Source organism: Dromiciops gliroides, chromosome 1, assembly GCF_019393635.1.
Source record: "Dromiciops gliroides isolate mDroGli1 chromosome 1, mDroGli1.pri, whole genome shotgun sequence".
In the NCBI taxonomy this organism is placed as follows: Eukaryota; Metazoa; Chordata; class Mammalia; order Microbiotheria; family Microbiotheriidae; genus Dromiciops; species Dromiciops gliroides.
This window is the reverse complement of record NC_057861.1, coordinates 211,258,583-211,281,890: the sequence shown is the minus strand read 5'-3', so window position 1 is coordinate 211,281,890 and position 23,308 is coordinate 211,258,583. Positions and strand designations below refer to the sequence as shown.

Genomic DNA, 23,308 nt, shown 5'->3' with positions numbered 1-23,308 from the left:
TATAAATTTTTACCAGTTATCAGTCTTTCTAATACCGGACTCCATTGCCTTCAGCAATGTTTCTCTAGCATCTTTCAGCATATCAATATGCCTAGGGTTATTAGGGTCCCAGTCAGGGTCTTGAATAGGCCACCCAATATCAACCTTTCCCGTGGCTTCCAGGCTGTTTGCTGCAGCTAATATATCTGCTCTTTCCCCTGGGGACAATATTGTTTCCATAAGGTCAGTAACATCATTCCAAGTGGGCTGATATGCTCTAAAAATTGCCCTAAACTGTCTGTTAACTTCTGTGGGATCCTCATCAAATTTAGTAGTGCTTTGTCCTCATAAAACCAAATCCTTAAGTGTAAAAGGTGTGTATTTTCTGAGCTTATGTATAGTACCTTTTTGACCGTGGGTGAGGATCTCTTGAAGAGGAAAAATTTTTACTCTCTGTCTCCTCTACAGGTGAATCATTTATTTTTTTCTTTGTTTGTTTGGCATGGAGGAAGTAGAGAGAGAGAGAGAATAAGAGTTGGGTCATTTGGAATTGTAGTCTGAACGACCTTGTATTCAATCTCAGGTTTGGACTGAGTTGTATTGTTGTGCATTTCAGTTTGGGAGGCCATGTCTTCAAGCTTAGGCTTGGAATGATTCAAATCATTACCAGGAAGTGCAGGCGCCAGGATATTCTGTTTAGGGCCATCTGGACTTTCCTCACGTGAGTCAAAAACATAATTCGCAAGTTCTTTAATCCTGTCTATTGTGAGAGTCCTCCAGTCTGGGCATTGTAAAAAGTATCTATGGATTTCTGGCAGTGAATTATAAACAAATGTGTTGAGAACAATATGAGAATCTCTTAAGTCTACTGGATCCAATCTGGTGTACTTTCTCACGGCCTCACAAAGTCTATCGTAAAATCCATTTGGTCTTTCATTAGCCTCCTGAAGTAGACTTAGAAATTTCTGCCAGTTTATTGTTTCAGTTTGAGAGTCCTCGTCTTCAATTTGGGGTCTGGATTGAGTCAGATCATTTATTATTTCAGTTTGAGAGGCAGACTCAGATGTAAGCTGGGGCCTGGATTTTCTTCGTCTTATATTTTTAGTATGATAATTTTCGCTTGCTCTGGCCCAGATTTCCCAATAAAGTGAATGTTCAGGTGGACATCTACTTAGGCTTCTTTGCAAATGCTTCAATGTTTGGGGATCAAATGACCCATATTTGGGTCATTCTTCCTGTAATTCCTCATGCCACATAAAACACAGTCTGATAAGCCCTCCTCTGGTCATGGGTGTATCTAGTCTAAGTTTTCCCTCATTCCAATCCATAAGTAGCTTTCCTAATGGGGAATCCAGGGCAATCATCTTTATCTTAATATTATCCAGGGCATGCCAAATTCTCCATACCATACCACAAAGCCTGACAAAACCAAAAAGAGGAATAAAAATAAAAAAATATTCATCTGCCCCTTAAATGACTTTTTTGAATGCTACACATCCAGTAGAAAACAAAGAAACATCAAAAAATCATGTGGTTTAAACCCATGTCTTCTGACTTCATTTCTTATTCTTTTAATATTATTACATGTATTCTATGTGATGATTTTAGATCAAAACTATTACAGAAATCATTATTAAAAGTGCATTGGACATCATTCATATACTAAGACCTATTCAGAGAAAAAGAAAAAATAACTTTCACCCCTTTCCTTTTATGCCCATTGTGGACTAGGGTTTGGGGTGAGAGGTAGAAATGCTGTCTTGAATTTTTCCCCTTCTTTTATCTCATAATAGTGAAAAGCCATTTTATTAGTGTTCTATCTGCTTAGCTTTACCTCCTCAGTTATATCTACATTTTTTTGTTCTATATCTAATAGCAATAGTCAGTCAGAGCTTTACAGTCAACCAAGAAAGCATCAGCTTACAAATGGTTCTCAAAATGAAAATGGGAAGAAACATCTACATACAATAAGCTAGTTTGATTATTTTTCTTATAATTTTGAATAAAATTTACTGGTAATATCCATGTCAAACTATAACTAGAACCAAAATTATTTTAAAATATATTGAACACCATACAGTTAGATTCTTAAAACAATCTAGACAGAAAAAAAAATTATTATTTTTCTCTGTGCCAGCATTTTGGCTCTACTTCAAAACCTCTTTTACTTTCTTTCCCTTAGATGCATCTTACTTTACTCCAGATAACAAATACTCATCATTATTATAAAATTTGATGACCAAACCATCATTTGTTCTAATATCCTCCCCCCCAAAAAATATAGGAGTGACATTCATCATAATTTCATTCTTATAAGGCATGTATTAATAAATTACTATTTATAGGCTTGCTATTTTAGGGGATATACAAAAATAGAAGTTAACAAATATTTCAATAAAAATCAAATTTATCCTCAAACACAATTAACTTTGAAACAAAGTAAATTGATTTATTGACTATTTTATATTTTGTACTGTGATTGGTTTTTATACATTCCTTACAAGTTTGTTATTCCTATTCCTTAAAATTAATGATGTTTTTCTTATTACATTAACTTGGCTTACCCATGAGCAAGTAATATTTCTCCAACTGTTTATAATTTTCTTTTTGTATTTTATCAGACCATATTTTTAAAAAAATTACATGTAAATATAGTTTGCAACATGACTTATGTGGGGTTTTTGTATCCTGCTACTTGGCTAAAGTTAATTGTTTCAAGTAGTTTTTTTTTAATTTGATTTTCTAGGATTTTCTAAGTATACCATCATATCCACAAAGAGTGATAGTTTTGTTTCCTCCTTGCTTATTATAGTTCATTTTCTTCTCTCATTACTAAGGCTAACATTTCTAGTACACCACTGAAAAATAGTGGTGATAGTGGACATTCTTGTTTCACCCCTGATCTTATTGGGAATGCTTCTAAGTTATCCCCATTATGTATAAAATTTGCTGATGATCTTAGATAGATACTGTTTATCATCTTAATGAAAGCTCCATTTATTCCTATGCTCTCTAGTTTTTTTAATAGAAATATGTGTTGTTTTTATCAAAAGCTTTCTCTGCATCTATGGAGATAATCATATGATTTTATTAGTTTTGTTAATGACGTGGTTGATTATGTTGATAGTCTAACTAATAATAAATCATCCCTACATTCCTGGTATAAATCAAACCTGCTCATAGTATATTATCCTGGTGATATATTGCTTGATCTTATTATTAATATTCTATTTATAATTTTGAATCAATTTTCATTATTGATATTGGTCTATAATTTTATTTCCCTGTTTTGGCTCTTCCTGATTTAGGTATGAGCACGGTATTTGTCCCAGAAAAGTAATTTAGTGGGATTCCTTCTTTACCTATTCTTCCAAATAGATGGTATAGTATTGGAAATAATTTTTCTTTAAATATTTGCTAGAATTCACCAGTAAACCCACCTAGATTTGGAAATTTTTTCTTAGGGAGTTAGTTCATTGATGACTTGTTCAATTTATTACTTTCTAAAATGGGCTTATTTAAGAATTTGTTACCTCTTCTGTTAACCTGGGTAGTTTATATTTTTGTAAATATTTACCCATTTCCTTTACATTGTCAAATTTATTGATATATACTTGGGCAAATTAGCTCCTAATTATTATTTTAATTTCTTCTTCATTGGTGGTAAATTTATCTTTTTCATATTTGAAACTGGTAATTTGGTTTTCTTTCTTTTTTAAAATCAAAACAACCAAATACTAACTATTTTATTCTTTGTATAAAAACTGCTCTTAGTTTTATTTATTAATTCTATAGTTTTGTTACTTTCAACATTATTAATCTCTCCTTTGATTTTTAGAATTTCAAACTTGGTATTCAACTGGGGATTTTTAATTAGTTCTTTTTCTAGCTTTTTTATTTGCATGCCCAATTTATTAATATCCTTTTTCTCTACTTTATTCATGTAAGAATTTAGAGATATAGTATTTCCCCTAAGAACTGGTTTGACTGCATCCCATAAGTTTTTGTTTGTTGTCCTATTGCTATCATTCTCTTTGATTAAAGTATTTATTGTTTTTATGATTTGTTGTTTTATCCTTTATTGCACATAATTTTTATTGCATCATGATCTGAAAAGAATACATTTAATATTTTTTACTTTCTTCATTTGACTGTGAGGTTTTAATTTCATTATACATGGTCACCTTTTGTATAAGCCCCTAGTACCACTGAGAAAAAAGGGACATTTCTTTGGGTCCTCATTTAGTTTTCTTGAGAGGTCTATCCTATTAAATTTTCTAAAATTCTATTCACCTCCTTAACTTTGTTTTTATTCATTTTGTTAGAGTTATATAGTTTTGAGTTAAAGTGGTTGATGCCCCCCATTAATATAGCTTTGTTGTTTATTTCTTCTTGTAACTCACTTAAATTCTCTAAGAATTTGCATGCTATAGCACTTGTTATATAAATGTTTAGCATTGCTACTATTTCATTGTCTATGATATCTTTTAGCAGGATGTAGTTTCCTTCCTTATCGATTTTAATTAGATCTATTTTTGCTTTTGCTTTGTATTAGATAAGGATTCCTACTCCTGTTTTTTTTTTGTTTGTTTATTTTTTTTAACTCAGCTGAAGCATAATATATTCTGCTCCAGTCTTTCCTTTAACTCTGTGTGTTTCCTTGTTTTAAATGTGTTACTTATAAACAACATAATGTAGGATTCTATTATTTTTTTATCCACTGTACTATCTGCTTCTATTTAATGGGATAGTACATTCCATTCATATTCACTGTTCTGATTAGTAACTGTATTTCTTTGCTTCCAATTTCCCCCCTTGTTTTTAATTTTCTCTTTCCTTTCTCCCTTTCCCATCCCATGAGTGTTTTGAATCTAACCACCAACTCCCTCAGTCCAGTCTCCCTTCTATCAGCCTCACCTCCCTTTTGCCCTTTTACCTCCTATTTTTACTCTCCCTTCTATCATCCATACTATGCTTTTTCTTTCTCCTTTCCCCTCATACTTCTCTATAGCATAAGATAAACCAAGTGTGTATGTTATCCCCTCTTTGAGGGGATCAGGTAAGAGTATAGTTGAAACAATTCTCACCCCTCTCTTTTTTCCCTCCATTTTAATAAGTCTTTTGTGCCTCTTCACATGATTTAATTAACCCCTTTCTTCACTTTCTTCCTTTCCCATTATTATCCTTTTTTTCACTGCTTAATTTTTTTATTATCATCACATTGGAATCAACTTATAGTCACACCCTCTGTGTGTGTACTCCTCCTATCTGTCCCAATAAAGATATAGTTCTCAAGGGTTACAATTATATTCTTGTGTAGGGATGTAAACACTTAAACCTTATTGAATAAAATGACCCCACACACACACTTTTTACCTTTTTTATGTTTCTCTTGTGTCTTGTATTTGTAGATTGAAGTTTCTGTTTAGTTCTGAGCTTTTTGTTAGGAAAGTTCTAAAGTACCATATTTTGCTTAATGCCCATCTTTAATACCCCCTGAAAGATTATAGGAAGATTGTGGTCAATTTTTCTGGTTGTAATATTCTTGGTTGTAATCCAAGTTCTTTTGGCCTTCACAATATGGTATTTCAAGCCCTCTGATACATTAATTTTGAAGCTGCCAGGTCCTAGATTATCATGCTTGTTGCCCCTTGATATTTAAAATGTTTCTTTCCAACTCTTTGCAGTATTTTCTCCTATGTGTGATAATTCTGGAATTTGGCTAAAATGTTCCTTGGAGTTTTCCTTTTGGGGTCTCTTTCAGGAAGTGGCTGCTGATTCTTTCTATGGCTATTTTGCCCCTCTGGATCAAAGACATTGGGGCAGTTCTTCTTGATGATGTCATGAAATATGCTCTCGAGACTCTTTTTTGATCATAGTCCTCAGGTAGTTCAATTATTCTTAAATTTTCTGTCCTAGATCTACTTGGCAGGTCTGTTGTTTTTCTGAAGAGGTATTTTAGATATTCTTCTACATCAATATTCCTTTAGTCTGCTTTTCTTCTTCCTCTTGTCTCATGGAGTGGTTAGCTTCCATTTGCCCAATTCTGATTCTTAAGGAATCATTTTCCCCAACAAGCTTTTGCACCTCCTTTTCTATTTGACTAATTGAATTTTTAAGGTATTATTTTAGTTTTTGATGCTGTTGACTTTATCTTGCATAAGTCTCATTTCTTTTCTCAATTTTTCTCCAACCTCTCTTATTTGGTTTATGAAATCCTTTTTTAGCTCTTCCAAGAGGGCTTTCTGGTCTTGAGACCAATTATTCTTCCCTTTTAAGACTTCATATGTAGGGATTTTGACACTCTTGTTATATGGTAAGGGATCTTATCTGTCTTATTCATATTTTAGCTTGCTGAGCTAGGACTGAGTGTCCTCAGCTTCTGATCTATGTTGTAGCTAAGAGCCTTTTGCTGGCATGCACAGACACTCTCTTCTGTGAGCTGAAACAGACCTTTCTTGAAAACATTCTAGGTTATCTTAAGCAAGATTTTTTTTTCTCTCCATCTTTTTGTAGGTTTTACAACTCCAGAATCTGTTGAGAGGGTTAATTTGATATTATTTTGTTTGTTTTGTTTTGTTTCTTTTTTTTTTCTGAAGGAAATTTGGGAGACCTCAGTAAGCTTCCTGACTTTACTCAATCATCTTTACTCTACTTCCAGAACTCCTACATATGACTTTATTTTTGTGAAAATTGTTTGTAAACATATTTATTTATCCCTTGATTTGTTTTGGAAGGTGAACTCCCAAGTATTTTATATTTTCTGCATTTATGTTAAATTTATGTTTTTCTCTTGGCTTTTGTTATCATCTTTAATGAATAATAGTTTTGTTTACTCATTGTCTATTTTTATTCCTTAATCTTTTTTCTTGTTTTATTGGTCTAATATAATATTGAACAATAGTAGATATGATGGATGTCTCTGAGTAATCTCTGATCTTATTGGAAGACTTCTAGCTTATCTCTGTTATACATAATGTTTATTCCTGGTTTTAGATAGATACTATTGATCATTTTTAAAAGCCTCAATTGATTCCTATGCTTTCTAATTTGTTTTCATTTTTTAAGAATGGATGTTGCATTTTGTCAAAAGCCTTTTCTGCATCTACAATTTCTGTTGTTTTTATTATTGGTTAGGTTTTTTTCTTAATACTGAACTAGACCTGGACTTCTGGTATAAATCCCAACTGTTCTATGATAAAATAATGGGATTTGGTAGACGCACGGGGGGGGGGGGGGGGGGGGGGGGGGGGGGGGGGGGCACATAAAGATTGATTTGGAATTGATTTAATTGGGTGAGACTGAGAAACTGACTGAGAATCTACTTAAGAATGATTAAATTGAGATCACACCTGGCTGTCCCTGAGTGGGGTGTTGTTCTCAGAGGTTGTGAACTACAACATGAACAGGAAACCAAGCCTGGCTGGCCCTGATTGGCATGTTGTTCTCAGAGGCTGTGGAGTACGCCATCAACAAGAGACCACTCTCAACCAATCAGCTCGAAGGACCTCCCCTTTTGGGGAGAGAGACAGGAAGGAGGAAGTAGGTAGTTGAGGCTGGCTTGCTGGATCTCTCTTTTTTCTGGGATTTTGGTGTGGTGGCAGCAGAAACAGAACAGAGTAGAAAGATCTACTTCACGTGTTCTCTATAGAAGCATGGATAGCTAAATAAAGGTGGCTTTCTCAACTTCTCTCCCTTCACTAACTTCTAATATACTTTAATAAATCCTCAAAAGCCTAAACTCTTGTTAAATTTATAAGTAATCTTAGCCAGTCCCCCCCCCAAAAAAACAAAACAAAACTGGGGGGCAGGTTAGGACCCACATTAGATTTTAAACATCACAGTTCTTAGTTCATGATCTTTCTCATATATTATCATAATCTCTCAGAAAGTGTTTAATTTAAGTTTTTGATCAATATTTATTAGGAAAATTAACAAATTATTTTCTTTCTCTGTTTTTACTTTCCCTGATTTATGCGACAAAAACTTATTTCTATCATAAAATGTGGTTAGTAGGATTTTTTCTTTGCCTCTTTTAGAGTGTAGCAATTAATGGTTACTTAAATCATTAGTAGAATGAAATTAAGGAACAAAACATTCCTTAAATGTTTGGCAGAATTCAAATGGGATATATGGCATATTATGGGAGAATTAATCCCTCTCGTATGAGGGCTTCCCTAAATTTTTCAGGGCTGCTCATCCAGCTTTGTGTTTCCAATAAATTATAATATGTGCATAAATCAAAACCAGGTAAAAGAATGTCAGTGGATAGGCTAAACAAGGTTGAATATAACTGACAAGCCTCAAACCCATTGTTGAGTAAGGGACATATTACCGTATGCATGGGGAGACTTCCACCTGCCAGAATGGGCAGGTGTGAACAATTTGTTCCAAAGGCCATGAAGGAAGTTGAAGAAGGCTCTGTGGAGAGGTTAGTTCTTTGTTAGACATCAAAAATGCCAAGTTCATAATGGATTATTACCAATAAATTTGACTTGACTTGCCATTGGAGTTTGATGACTCTGGAAGAAAAAGTGAAGGTAACAACTGTGCAACTCTGCCTCACTTAAATCCAAATAATATGAAGGTCAAGACATTCTCATTCTATATTTGGTCCTCCTTGAAAATGAAGGACAAACAACAAATAGAACTCAATTGTAAATCCCTCTGGTCCTAGAGCTTTTTCTTAGGAAACATACTTTTGTGTTGGTCAATGTTTTTGGCCCTGTAATAGGGTTATTTAAGTATTCAATTTCCTCTTCTTTTGGTCACTGAAGTTTACATTTTAGCAATATTCATCCACTGGATTTTCATTTTAACTTTTATAAAATGGGGGAAAATAGCTCTTAGTAATTACTTAACTTCATCTTCATTGCTGGTACATACTTTTCATTTATGGTAATTTTAATATGTGGTAATTTATAATTCTTTATTTTTTAAATCAAATTCTCTAATGGTTAATCTATTTTTTAAACCAAATCTTAGTTTTATTTATTAGTCCAATGGTATTTTTACTTATAATATTAATTTTCAATTTTATTAATTTCCCCTTTGATTGTTTTTAAGATTTTCATTTTGGGGGCAGCTAGATGGCGCAGTGGATAGAGCACCGGCCCTGGAGTCAGGAGTACCTGAGTTCAAATCCAGTCTCAGACACTTAATACTTACTAGCTGTGTGACCCTGGGCAAGTCACTTAACTTCAATTGCCTCACTAAAAAAAGAAGAAAAAAGAGATTTTTCATTTTGTATACAATAGTGGACTATTAATTTTTTTCTTTTTCTAGTGTTTTTTTTTTAGTTGTATTTTCAATTCATTGGTCTGTTCTTCCTTTCTTTTTATTGATGTAAATATTTAGAGATACACATTTTCCCCTAAGTAAAACTTTGGCTTTTCCCACAAATTTTGATATGTATATTTTTATAATTATCTTTAATGGAATTTTTTTATGATTTGATCTTTGACCATTCATTCTTTTTTTATTTTTTCAGGGCAATGAGGGTTAAGTTACTTGCCCAGGGTCACACAGCTACAAAGTGTCAAATGTCTGGGTCAGTTCTTTTTCCAATGCTATAATTTTAAATTTTCTTCTATATTTTCATCCTTTTAACATTTTCATTGTTTCTTAATGTTTCATGCGATCGTTAGCTTCCTCTTGATCAATTCTAATTTTTAAGGAATTATTTTATTTACTGAACTTTTGTAATATTTTTATTTGGTTAATTCTGCTTTTTAAGGAGTTATTTTCATCAGTGAAGTTTTGTGCCTTTTATTATTTGGCTAATTTTTTTTATAGTGTTATATGATAACATTTGTTGTACATTTTACCATGCTACTAATTGTGTTTTCATACTTTTGTTGCATTGCACTACTTTGTTTTCCCATTTTTTGCTCTATCACTTTTATTTTATCAGATTCTTTTTTATCTGAATTTTTCTTAACTATTTTGTTACTTCAAGCTTGTTAAAATTGGCATCTATTCCTTGGGTGAAGGTATGGAATGATGCTCTTCAAAGCTGAAAACTTTTCCAAATTGATGGTATTTAGCTAGTTCTAGGGGTTTGTGTTTTTGGTGCTTCCAATGTGTTATTTTCTGTGGAGAGGCATGATACTGTTTTCCTAGTCTATTCTCCGTCCTTGCCTAGCAAGGTTCTCTGATCCCTTTTATTCACAAGCACTACTCATCTTCAGAATCCCCACTCCGTTGTGACCACAAGATATATTCCTCCTCAGGGCCCCTGCTCCCTTTGGACTAAAAGTATTACTCTCTGCCCTGTGACTATATCCCAGAAGAAGAAATAGGCAATGTAGTTGCTAAATAGAGTCTAGTACTAGATGCAGTCCTAGCACAAAGAATGCATGTAATATCTTGCTGACCAGTTGTCTAAACCCCAGAGCTGTTGCTACTGCTCTTTCTACTCACTATATGGTCCAGGAGTAGTGTAGTCTTATGCCTCTAGACAGTTCCCACTCCAGTGTCACAAATCTCTCCTTCAGACCTCATATTTTTGTCTCTGGTTTGAGGGCTCTAGAAGCTGCTATTTCTGTCCTAAAGGACCACAGTTGGCATTGGCAAATACGTGGGATCCAGAGAAGATACTATGTCAGTGTCATAGACCTATCCTTCCAACCTTCCATATTACCTTGGGTTGGAAAAATGTCTCACATTTTGGTGGCTTTTCTAATCCATAATTAAATTTGAGGCACTATTTTAAAGTTATTTGGTTGAAAGAGCTCAGCTATAGGGCTTCTGCTACTTTTCTATACTGGATCTGAATTTTTTGCAAGTTTAATAGAAGTCTTAAGTGTGGGGGGTCACAATTAGACTAATTGGAGAGAAAGAAAACATAAAAAAGAAGGCAATATGGACAAGACTATGAGCTCTTGAAAAATTAATAACTACTAGTCCTTTGAAAAATGAGTGAGAATTTATCATAAGCCTGCCATTTTATAAAGTGTATGGTTGACCAAATTCCCCACTAGTAATACACTTATTTTAAAATCCTTGACTTGCTCCAAGATTCAATCACATTTTAACTTTTGCAGAAGGCTTTTACTGCCAAATCCAACCCTGACCACCTCTTCATGCTAAAGCCTCCCTGAGGTTGCTTTACATTTGATCTGTATGTATTATGTATAACCTTAGCTATAGAGATAATATAAGCCCTTAACTTTCCCCTCCCCAATAGAAATCAATCTCATTAAACACAGGGTGTCTTTTTTAAATAGAAATACACGTAACCATTTTCTTTATATTTTACTTTATATAGTCCCTGAAACAAAGAAAGAATTTAATATTTATCAATTGATTGATTGATTGATTGATTCACTTTTATAGAAGCAAGGCTCTGTTATTGGATTACCAATAGAAACTCAGGAAGGTGCTTCAATTCTGGAAGTTTGTGAGGTTCATAGAGCAGTATTTACTCTCAGGTAATGATCAGTGGAGCTAAGACTAGAGAGAAATTGGTTCCAAACCAGAGAATTGACCATTAGGCAATGAATTGCTTTAGCCACAACAACTTAATATGCCATCTGCTAAAGGCTATCAGATATCTTAACTGTTTCATGGTAGGGAGTCAATTTGTACAATATTTTTAGTGGTGTTGTTTTGTTTTGTTTTGTTTTGTTTTGTTTAGGGAAACAAGCTCATTTATTTATTTATTTATTTTCTGTTTAGAATTTTATTTTCCAAATTACATGTAAAAACAAATTTTGACATCATTTTTTTTTTGCAGGGCAATGGGGGTTAAATGACTTTCCCAGGGTCATACAGCTAGTAAGTGTCAAGTGTCAGAGGCCAGATTTGAACTCAGGTACTCCTGAATTCAGGGCTGGTGCTTTATCCACTGTGCCACCTAGCTGCTTCTTGACATTAATATTTTAACACTTTGTGTTCCAACCTCCCTCCCATCCCACCCCCTACCCCCAAGAACTCAAACAATTCAATATAAGTTATACATGATTAATCATGGAAAACATCTCCACATTGGCTAGGTTATGCAAGAAAACAGATAAGAACAAAACTTCATATTAATGAACTGTCAAAAATATATGGTTCAATCTATTTTCAAGTACCATCAGTTCTTTCTCTGTAGATGGATTGAAAATTTCATAAGTCTTTCACATTTAGATCATTGCATTGCTGAAAATGACAATGTGCTTCTGAGCAGATCATCTTACATTATTGCTGTTATTTTGTATTCAGTAAATTTCACTCTCCTTCATTTTATGTAGGTCTTTCCAGATTTTTCTAATAGCATCCTGTCATCATAACTTTTATATATCTTAAACTTGACAAAGAATTTTCTTCACAATAACCCAGTAATGTAAGTGCCATATGCTTTCAAATTAAAGTCAATCATCATAACTATTTCCCTCCATCCTATTCCCTTCCCATATTTATTCTATTTTCTGTCTTCTTTTACCCTATTCCTCCTCAGAAGTGCTTTGTTTCTGACTGTCCCCTCCCCACTCTGCCCTCCCTTCTTTCACCCTTCCCTCCTTATTCACTTTCCCTTCTACTTTCCTATAGGATTAAATAGATTACACCTCCCAATTGGGTGTGTATGTTATACCCTGCTTGAGCCCACTCTGATGAGATTAAGGTATTTGAGGTAATTCTGGGTTCTCAATTTTTCTTCCTCCCTCGCTCCTCAACCCTCCCTATGAAATCAAGCAATTCAATATATGTCATACATGTGCAGTTATTCAGAATATTTTCACCTTCCTTGAAGGTGTTATGCTTTTTACTGCTCACTCCCCCAATCTGCCCTTCCTTCCTTCCCCTCTTCTCCATTCGCCCCCCCCCCAATCTCCTTCCCCTCCCACTTTCTCTCAGGGCAAAATATATTACTATACCCACTTGAATATGTATATTTTCGCTCTCTGAAACAATTCTGATGATAGTAAGATTCAATTACTCCCCCACTCCTTCCTCCCTCTTCCCATTCCCTTCATAAGCTTTTTCTTGTTTCCTTCATACGATCTACCTCTCCCCAGTCTATCTCTCCCATTCTCCCTGACCCAATGCATTCCTGCTACCCCTCAACCCTATTTTAAAGATGTCATCATTGGTTAGCTAGGTAGCACAGTGGAAAAAGCACCAGCCCTGGACCCAGGAGGCCCCAAACCCAAATCCGGCACCAGATATAAGACAACTTTCCCTGCCTGCCCCACAAAAAACAAGGAGAAACAAAAAAATAAATAAGTGATTTACAGATATCATCCCCTCATATTCAGTTCATACCTGTATCCTCTGTGTATTCCTTTTAGCTACCCTCATACTGAGAAAGTTCTTATTAGTTCAAAGTATTATCTTCCCATGTAGGAATGTAAACAGTTTAATCTTTTAATATCCCTCAGGATTATTTTTTCCTGTTTACCTTTTTATGCTTCTCTAGGATCTTATATTTGAATGTTAAATTTTCTATTAAGTTCAGGTCTTTTCATCATGAATTCCTGAAATTCCTCTTTTTCATTGATCTCCCATTTTTTCCTCTGAAAGATTGTACTCAGTTTTGCTAGGTGCCTGATTCTTGGCTGTAGTCCCAGTTCCTTTGCCCTCTGGAATATCATATTCCATGCCCTCTGGTCCTTTAGTGTAGTTGCTACTAGGTCTTGTTTTATCCTTTTTTTAGTTGAACAGTAATTAAATTCCTTCTTTCTAGATGCTTGCAATATTTTCTCCTTGACCTTGAAGCTCTGGAGTTTGGTTATAATATTCCTGGAGGTCCCCATTTTAGGATCTCCTTCAGGAGGTTACTGGTGGATTCTTTCAATTTCTATTTTATCTTCTGCTTCTCGCAGATTTGGACTATTTTCCCCAACTATTTCTTGGAAGATGCTGTCTAAACTCTTATTTTGTTCATGTTTTTCAGGTAGTCCAATGATTTTTAAATTATATCTCCTGGATCTATTTTCCAGGTCAACTGTTTTTACAAGGAGATTTTTCATTTTGTCCTTTATTTTTTTTCTTATTCATTTTGATTTGCTTTACTGTGTTTTGGTTTCTCCTAAAGTCACTAGATTCCATTTGTTCAATCCTAATTCTTAGGTAATTATTTTCTTCTGAGATCTTTTGTATCTCCTTTTCCATTTGGAATTTCAAGCTTTTTTCTCATGACTCTCCTGCATTGCTCTCATCTCTCTATATATTCTTTCCTCCAGCTCTCTAAATCTTCCTTCTATCTCTCCCACTTTGTCTTCAAAGTCCCTTCTGAGCACTTCTATGGCCTGAAACCAATTCATATTTTTCTTGGAAGCTTTGCATGTAGGGGCCCTGAGGTTGTTATGCCCTGCTGAAAGTTCAACTCAATCTTCCTTGTTGCTAATGGAACTTTTTATAGTTCTCAACTTTCTTTGTATGCTCATCTTTCCATCTTTACTTGACTTTTAACTTCCTCTTACAGTGGGACCCTACTTCCAAGCTATACTGTCCCAAGCATCAGAGGCACCCAAATTTTTGCTGTTTGAGAAAGGGCAGGTTTTTCTCTCACCTGGCCTATTCTCTGGTCCAAAGATAACCCTCAAGCCAACTTGCTAATTAACAAGTCAGCAGAACTTTCTGTGCTATGGTGGCTTTTAGAACTGATGAGACTGTGCCCCTTCCCAAACTGGGCCTCCCACCACTAAAGATTTTTTCCTGGTTCCCTGCTGGGTTAGGATAGTTGAATTCCTCCTTAGGTCCCACATACACTCCTGTAAGCCCCCACACACACACCCTACCTGCTCAGCCCTTGAGCTCTCTCACCTGACTGTAGATGCTGCAGCTGATTTGGAGGCTCAGGGGTGAGTTCCTCTGGTGATGCATGCTTGTGTTGGCATGATTATGGTTTTGGGATCTTCTTACATCCCAGCACAGCACCCTTTAATCTTTCTTTACCTGTAAAAAAATCTCAACCAGTCTTTTGTGGGTTTTTTCTGCTCCAGGTGTTGTTTTATTGATGTTTTGGGGGTAATTGTGTCAGGAGCTCTGTGGAAGTAATGTCTTTCTTCTGCCACTTGGCTCTGCCCCCAGAAGTCCAGAGTACAGATAAAAGTTTGGAGCAGAATATATTGTTCTTCAGCTGAAGTAAAAAAAAAAAAAAAGCAGGGGTAGCAATCCTTATTTAAGATAAAGCAAAAGCAAAAAAAAAAGATCTAATTAAAGATATAAGGAAAGAAACTATACCTTTTTAAAAGGTAACATAGAAAATTGAGTAATATCAATACTAAACATATATGCACCAAGGGGTATAGAATCCAAATTCTTAGAGAAGTTAAATGAGATACAAGAGGAAATATACAGAAAAACTATACTAGTGAGGGATCTTAACCTTCCCCTTTCAGAACTAGATAAATCTAACAAAAAAATAAATAAGAAATAAGTTAAAGAGGTGAATAGATTTTTCCCATAAAAATTTTTTTATGATTTTCCAGTTATATGTAGAGATAGTTTTCAACATTTGTTTTTATAAGATTTCTAGTTTCAAATTTTTCTACCTCCCTCCCCTCCATCCTCCCTCCCCAAGACAGCAAGTAATCTGATATAGGTTATATATGTACAATCATATTAAACATATTTCTGCATTAATTATGTTGTAAAATAAGAATAAGAGAAAAAGGAAAAAAAAAACCAACAACAAAAACAATAAAACAGTCTGCTTCAATCTGTATATAGATTCCATAGTTCTTTTTTCTGGAAATGGAAAGCATTTTTCATCATGAGTCCTTTGGAACTTTCTTGACCATTGTATTGCTGAGAAGACTCAAGTCTATCCCAGTTAATCAACACACAATGTTGCTGATCCTGTGTACAATATTCTCCTGGTTCTGGTCATGTCACTCAGCATCAATTCATGTAAGACCTTCCAGGTTTCTCTTAACTCTGCCTAAACATCATTTCTTACAGCATAATAGTATTCCATTAAATTCATATACTACTTGTTTAGCCATTCCCTAATTGATGGGCAGCCCCTCAATTTCCAATAAAAACTCAATTTAAAAAATTTCCAGTTGCTTCCCAATACAAAAATAGCAGCTATAGGGGCAGCAAGGTGGCTCAGTGGCTAGAGCATTGGCCCTGGATTCAGGAGGATCTGAGTTCAAATCTGGCCTCAGACACTTGACACTTACTAGCTTTGTGACCCTGGGAAAGTAACTTAACCATAATTGCCTCACCAAACAAAACAAAAGAAAAAAAGAGCAGGTATGAATATTTTTGTACATGTGGGTCCTATTCTGTTTTTTATGATATCTTTGGGAAAAAGACCTAGTAGTGGTAGTGCTGGGTCAAAGCATATGTACAACTTTGTAGCCCTTTGGGCATAATTCCAAATCTCTCCGCAGAATGATTGGATCAGTTCACAGCTCCAACAATAATGCATGTGTTCCAATTTTTCCACAGCTTTTCCAACATTTATTACTTTCCTTTTTTGTCATATGAGGCAATCTTATAGGTGTCAGGTGGTACCTCAGAGTTGTTTTAATTTGCATTTTTCTTATTGGTTTTGATTTAGATCATTTCTTCATATGGCAATAGATAGCTTTGATTTCTTAATCAAAAAACTGCCTGTTCCTATCCTTTGACCATTTCTCAAGTGGGAGGGGAGCAGGGGTGGATCCAAGATGGTGCAGAGAAGCCAGTAAATTGCCTGAGCTCTCTCACGTTTCCCTCAAAAACAATATTAAATCAAGACTCTAAATAGATGCTGGAACTACAGAACCTAAAAAAGACAGAGAAACACAATCTTCCAACCTGAGATTATTTAGAAGACTTCAGGAATAGCTGGTCTCACTCAGACAAAAGGGGATCACTGCCCAGTTCACAGCACTGCACAGCACAGAGGGGGTCTAGTTAAGTCAGCAGAAAGCTCTTGGCCAAAGCAGAGCAACTGAGGCTCCCTGATCCTGGCTCAGCAAGTTTGTGGCACAGGAGGTACACCAGAACCAGAAAAGAGGGCAGGCTGCCAGCTGGAGGGCCATCCACAGGACAGGCATGACCAGGTTTGGCCATCCCAGCACCTGGAGCAAGTTCAGGGAGCAAGCCCAAGGTGGTGAGAAATCCACAATCCAAAGAGGCCTTAAAGTAGATAGACAGTGACACAGCCCCTATCCCCCAGCACAAGAAACTTGAAACAGTGACACTGGTGCCCCAGGAGCAGACGTCAACTTAAAAAAAAAATAAGCTGCAATATGAATAAGAAACAGAAGAAGGCTCTTACCATTGAGAGTTTCTGTGTGGACAGGGAAGAGCAAAACATAACCCGGGATGAGGACAATGCTCTCAAATTGCCTACATGTGAAGCCTCAAGAGGCAAGATGAATTGGTCTCAAAACCAGAAAGCCTTCTTGGAAGAGCTCAAAAAGTAATTTAAAAATCAATTGAGGGGCAGCTAGATGGCACAGTGGATAGAGCACCGGCCCTGGAGTCAGGAGTACCTGAGTTCAAATCCGGCCTCAGACACTTAACACTTACTAGCTGTGTGACCCTAGGCAAGTCACTTAACCCCAATTGCCTCACTAAAAAAAAAAATCAATTGAGAGAAAATGGGGAGAGAAATGAAAGCAATACAAGAAAATTATGAAACAAGAATCAGCAGCTGGGAAAAGGAAGCACAAAGATTGACTGAAGAAAACAATTCCTTAAAGCATTAATTTGGCCAAATAGAAAAGGAGTTGTGAAAACTTACTGAAGAAAACAATGCCTTAAAATTTCAAATTGGACAGAGGTAAATAGAATTTTAGAAAAATTTGATATGATAGCTACCTGGAGAAATGTGAATGGGCATAGAAAAGAATAAAGCTTTTTCTCAGTGGTTCATTGCACATATTCAAAAATTGACCATGTATTGGGGCACACAAATCTCACAGTCAAATAGAAAGCAGATATAGTAACTGCATCCTTCTCAGATCATGATGCAATAAAAATTACATGTAATAAAAGCCATGGAAAGATAGACTGAAAATTAATTGGAAATTAAAGAATCTTAACCTAAAGAATGAGTGGGTCAAACAACAAATCATAGAAGCAATTAATAACTACATCCAAGAGAATGACAATAATGAAACAACATACCAAAATTTATGGGATACAGCCAAGACAGTTCTTGTTTATTTTTTTTTTTATTTTTCTTTTCTTTTTTTTAGCAGGGAAATGAGGGTTAAGTGACTTGTCCAAAGTCACATGGCTAGTAAGTGTCAAGTGTCTGAGTCTGGATTTGACCTCATGTTCTCTTGAATCCAGGGTCAGCACTTTACCCACTGTGCCACTAGCTGCCCCCAAAGCAGTTCTTAAATAAAATTTTATATCTCTAAATGCATTCATGAAGAAAATAGAGAGGATATCAATGAATTGGGCAGGTGACTTAAAAAAAATCTAGAAAAAGAACAAGTTAAAAATCCCCAATTAAATAATAAATTAGAATTCCTGAAAATCAAAGGAGAGATTAATAGAAGTGAAAGTAAGAAACCTATAGAGTTAATAAATAAAACTAAGAGCTGGTTTTATGAAAAAGTCAATAAAATTGATAAACCTTTGTTTAAGTTGATTTAAAGAAAATGAAAGAAGAAAACCAAATTACCAGTATCAAAAATGAAAGGGGTGAATTCACCATCTATGAAGTAGAAATTAAACAATTATTAGGAGCTATTTTACTCAACTGTATGACAATATATTTGACACTCTAAATGAAATGGATGAATATTTACAAAAATGTAAACTACTCAGATTAACAGAAGAGCCAATAAAATCCTTAAATAAGACCATTTTAGAAAAAGAAATTGAACAAGCTATAAACTAACTCCCTAAGAAAAAGTCTCCAGGGCCAGATGTGTATGCAAGTAAATTCTACCAAATGATTAAAGAACAATTAATTCCAATACCATACAAATTATTTTGAAAAATAGGTGAAGGAGTTCTACCAAATTCCTTTTTTGATACAAGTATGGTGTTGATACCTAAACCAGGCCAAGCCAAAACAGAGAAAGAAAATTATAGACCAAATATTGTTGCAAAAACCTTAAATAAAGCATGGGGACATTGTGGGTATGGTACCAAGGTATTTCTACATAAGAGAATTGTAGTTCTGGCCTGCTTTGTAATGCTTAGCCAATCATGAGCTTGTCTCTGTCCTTATATCTGAATGTTTTTGCTGGGCAGCCTAAAAGAGATTGAGTGGAAGGGAACACAAAGGGAAATCAATCAGCAGGTGTCTGAACTTGTGACCCCCCCAAGCCTTATAGACCACAAGGGCATCGTGATTAATATGGTTTGCATATCTGGATTTGATAAAGTTTGTTAAACTTATTTGGGAACCTTGAATTTATTGACTTAATTTAATTGACTAAACCAATATTGGCTACATAAGGAATGTTTCATACATAGAAGGGTAATCAGTGGATCGAAAAAATTAAGTTAATATTTTATGGAACACAATATTTTAAAAGTTAGTTTAGCTGAAGAAACCAAATTTTGGAAAATTTGTTTTTTAGAAATTCAAATTCCCTGAACTTGTAATTTAATAAAATAAGCTGAAAGAGTGAAGTTATCAATTTCTCCTAATTTTCTTTTATATCTTCTGCTGTGGTACAAAGAAACCATATTAATTCCTCCTTTTTGTGATAGTAGTAAAGGAAATATGCCTCAATCAACAAATACACTTTTTTAGAAATTCAAAAGCTGTTGTTATTGTTGTTGTTTTTCTTGCACATCTCAAAATTAAATTAAGGTACTCTAGGGAGGGGAGTAATAATGATATTGGTAAAAATCTCACTTTTTCAACTTATGAGAAGTTAGTTCTTCATTAATGGGAAGAGGAGGTTTTAACATTCTTAATCACTCAAATCCTTCCTTTCTCCCCTCTCTTATGCATGGAATTTAGATTATCAGGTCAAACAAGGGCATTGATTAAATAGTAAAGAAACATTTCCTCTTTTTATTCATTTGTGAAATATTTATCCATATGATAGTCATGAGTAAAAGAAATATTCTGTGACACTGTCTTCAAAACAGAAATAGACTATGAAAGGAAGACTGTTTCCCTTTAAATAGAGAGTAAATCTAGTTATTAGAATTATGGCTGATGTAATATGTAAATCAATTGGATAAACATATTATTATCATTTTAGTTTGCATACACATATAAAATTAATATATGTGTATATACATATGTATGTATATATATGTCTATGTACTCATAAATCTACACATATGCCTATGTGCATATGTATATTTATATATGTATATGTGTATATATATGTATATATATATATATATATATATATATATATACACACACACAGAGGTGTGTGTGTATGTGTAACAAATGGATCGTCTATGTCAGTGGAGCAAACTCTCAGTAAAAAGCTGAATGTCTTTGTCTTTCAAGCATTCACTTGATATTTTGGACTAATCTTTCCTTATCTTTCCCTGACTAGGAGAACATCTCTAGCAAAAAAGTAATGATTCTACCTATGACAAACAAGCCAGCCATGCTAGACAGGAAAAGATAAAAATCTAACTTATAGCATTAGTGTTTTTAAAGGAGTTCCATATTCATGGAAAGAAAATAGAATATTTTGATAAAAACAGTGAAAAAGAGAGAAAAAATAGTGAAACCTAGGATGAAGCCTGAAAATGACTTTGAAATGCTGACAAATAAGCTGAATGATTGTTGGACTAACAAATATTCTGCTCAGAGATGACTGCAATTTGAAATGAATAAGCCCAGCATTTACATTTTTCCCCCAGCAGTCTAGAAGGTTATATTGGTCATATATCCATAAGGTGTACTGGATTATGTTGGGATAGAGGTTTGGATTTGAAATAAAATGCATGTTCTCACATGCAAACATTCATAATTTGGGGGCATCTAGGTGGCAGAGTAGACAGAGCACTGGCCCTAAACTTGGGAGGATCTGAGTTCAAATCTCACCTCAGACACTTACTAACTGTATGACCCTGAGCAAGTCATTTAACCCCCATTGCCTTAAAACATCCAGAGTAATCTCCAGTTGTCCTGATGTATATTTTGACACTGGATCTGTTTGGGTTTGGAGGAGAGAGTAAGGTTGGTGCTTTTGCACAGCCCTCTCATACTGAAATACAATTCACTGCAAGTCATGATGTCACCTCCTGAAGTTATGGTGTCCTTAGAGAATGAAGGACAAACAACAACAATTATTCAAAATTTGACAATGAACAAAATCAGTCTGTGAAAGCAAACCATTAGGTGCTCAATAAATGCTTATTAATTAATTAATTAGTTTCCAGGGAATTGAAATACATTTTGTTATCTCATACACTTTTATTTTTCACCACGCACTTTCCTTCAATTTCACTGATCAGTTGCCTTCTGTTTTATATTTTTATAGTTCTTTGGGCTTTTGAAGTAGATTACATTCTACTTTTGATCTTCACAATATTCTGGAGGCTACAACAAGGAGGGAAGGGATTAGTATTATATTACAGAAAATCAGAAACAGAGACACACAATAATTCAGTATTTTCCTAAGTTGTCACACTACTTTTGGTCAAACAATGGTTAATACTTATTTCTGTTATGTTGGAGTCCAGAGTTCTTCAAATGATAAAGTGACAATTTTGTTTCTTTGTTTTATGCTTTAATTCTTCTTGAACTCACTTGTCAGACGAGTTTTTCTTCTTTTTTTTTAATTCCATGTTTCTCACCAGCCTACAGAAAACAGGCTATCTCATCTCTTTTTATTTTTAATTATACTTATTTTTTACTTTTGTCTGTTATGTACTTTTAAATTAAGTGGTTTTGGTAGTAAGTTTGTTTTTATTCACATGTATCAAATGAGCTTTCTATTAACTTCTAGTTTGATGTCCTACCATGACATTTAGTTGACACTGTATTCTCAAGGGCTTTGTTGCAGAGCATAAACTCTGACAGCATTTAGCAATGTATGAAAGTTTTCATTTCAACTTATAACCTGATATATGTCTCTTGTATAAGGAGAAGCTAATTTAAGTTTGTAGAGAAACACCATCAATGTGGTTCCAATCCATGATTTTTTTTTTGCTTGAGGAGTTACACATTGCTATAGTGGATGATATACCCAATTCACTAAAGTCATAGATATTTGAAATATTGAAGAAGTATGAAATGAACAGCTAATTTAAGACATAACATATTTATTTAAGGAAAACAACTTCTACATAATGTACTATGTGGTAGAAGAAAGAAGTAATTGGTAGGAGAGATAATTAATCTTAATTTGGAATAAGAATATGGCTTTATAGTCGAGGGAGGAGGAAAAGAGTGTGACGGTACCGAAAAAAATTCAGCATAAAAGAATAGGACATGAACCAGTGGCCACCAATTGACCTCAATTGCAATGAAGGGGAGAGATAAGTTTTCCAGTCCCTCATTGTTGTTAAGTCTTGGAAATTTTTATTAGGGATTATATAAAATGTTGGTACCAAGAATGGAAAAGAAAAATCCAGAGTAGGCATAAATGGTGTGGAAAAAATCACTTGGTAAAAAACAAAACAAAACAAACATATAATAATAATAAAAAAAACCCTAAGAATTAAAACCTCCTAAAGAGACCATCCTCACCTCACACAAACATATTGATAACAATTTATTTTGCCTAACAGATGGAGAAACATTGATAGTAGTTCTCTCAACTCTCCTCTAATATTTAACACTTTTTCTTGTAAACAATGTGTTTTACTCCTATAAGTACTTGCATTAAATTGACATGAAGATTAGGTAAATTACCAGATGCCTTCCAAAGCCCTTAAAGAGTAACTAAGAAGCTTCAAATGGGACTTCACATATTTATGTTATGAATTAATTTCAGTCCCTTTGCGTAAATTTGGACATTATCAGTCCTTTTCTTTCAAATGTCTTCTTAGGTTGATGCAATATGAGAGGGTGATATTATCTCATCAAAACAGATAATATTCTTCACCTCAGTCCTCAAAGATTTTAACTTATTTTCCAACTTCATGACCTAAAATAATTCATCATTCCATATAAATTAGAATATTTTTGCTAAATGAAATAACAAGTCAAGAATGAATATTAAAACTTTCCTCAACATGAGTTGTTGCATAAGTCATGGCTGCTTATGTTAATCTAATTTTTTTTTTCCCTTTGGTGGGGCAGTGAGGATTAAGTGACTTGTCCAGGGTCACACAGCTAGTAAGTCTCAAGTGTCTGAGGACAGATTTGAACTCAGATCCTCTGAATCCAGGGCCAGTGCTTTATCCACTGTTCCACCTAGCTGTCCCAGTCTAAATTTTTCATTATTTACTCTTCTCATCTTGTGCTTGAGATATCTGTTCATCTGTGATGGTACTATCATAATGGAAACTT

General features: G+C 34.5%; 1 pseudogene; it reads left to right on the top strand.

Moving 5' to 3' along the window:
• The first annotated feature begins 8,321 nt into the window (after positions 1–8,321).
• Positions 8,322–23,308, top strand: part of LOC122747158 — a 100,766-nt pseudogene continuing 85,779 nt past the window's right edge.